The 1,120-nt window shown below is 41.6% G+C and overlaps 1 non-coding gene across 1 annotated transcript; it reads left to right on the top strand.

Moving 5' to 3' along the window:
* Positions 1-802: 802 nt before the first annotated feature.
* TRNAK-CUU lies at positions 803-875 on the top strand. The gene has a single exon. It is a non-coding gene; the product is annotated as a tRNA-Lys (tRNA).
* The last annotated feature ends 245 nt before the right edge of the window (positions 876-1,120 follow it).

The following is a 1,120-nucleotide window of genomic DNA, read 5'->3' as shown; positions in this document are numbered from 1 at the left end:
TGGAAATAAGGGTAACAATTAGACCAGAAAATTCAAGGTCAGTACCCTGGTTCCTGTTGTAAGAGATGCCTGGGATACAGAATGTTCCTGACCAATTCTGAGACTTCTTGCTCTAGGGACTATAAAAGGATACCTTAGAGGATAAGAAAAAGATACATGAGAAAAAAAAGCTGAGAACATGGTGGTGGCTTCTAGGCTGAATCTGGGAATTGACTGTAGCTTGTATTTACTAACCTGATAGTAGCTATCAATAAATTACATAGCCAGCACTGTAGTGAAACAATAAAAAGCCATAGAGACGGCGGAGGGGGGGGGAGGGGGGAGGCTAGCATTACCATTCCTCCTCTCCTTTATCCATGTCAGTTAAACATTTCTAGACTCCGACTTTTCTTGCAAACCATCTCTGCAACAAGTGGCACCCAATGTGGGGCATGAAGAAGAAGGTGCGGAACTATGCTGGATACCGAAGGGGCAAGTCTGCTCACGGTAAGCGATACCTTCGGTATAGTTTTAGTACATTTCCAGATTACACTGGAAACTGAAAGGGATAAGTTCGCCAACGGGTAAGCAATCTTTTTGGCATAGTTTTATCATGGGGAATTCTCCATCAAATGTGGAGGCCTAGTTTTTGCATATAGGTAGACATTGTTACTGATTCAAGCCAGAGGGAAAATTCTAATTAAATGCTAAAGTGAGGAAACAAGTTACGAGAGCTTTGTGGAGAGCTCATCAACAGGGGGAATCCCATCCTTGTTTCTGTTTGGTCTTTATGCACTTTAATTTCTCAGGCTTTATACCCTTTGCCTGGCTAGCTCAGTCAGTAGAGCATGAGACTCTTAATCTCAAGGTCATGGGTTCAAGCCCCATGTTGCATGCTTAATAGTCCTACCACGTGCCAAGATTCCATTCCTTATCAATATCTAGGATATAAAATTTTGCAACAGAAAATTATTCCTCAAAAGATAGAAATTAGACGAGATGCTCTCAATACTCAATGATTTTCAAAAATTATTGGGCGATATTAATTGGCTGGTCCCAGTGCAATGGTGTCTACAATTAATTGATCACAGCCAGTTACAGATTTCTTTGTTCCTGGCCTTGATGGGAATCTTCGAGGCCT

The sequence above is a fragment of the Rousettus aegyptiacus genome, unplaced genomic scaffold, assembly GCF_014176215.1.
Source record: "Rousettus aegyptiacus isolate mRouAeg1 unplaced genomic scaffold, mRouAeg1.p scaffold_m13_p_18, whole genome shotgun sequence".
NCBI classification, from domain to species: domain Eukaryota; kingdom Metazoa; phylum Chordata; class Mammalia; order Chiroptera; family Pteropodidae; genus Rousettus; species Rousettus aegyptiacus.
Note: the sequence above shows the minus strand (reverse complement) of the source record. Positions and strands in the feature narration are given on the sequence as shown.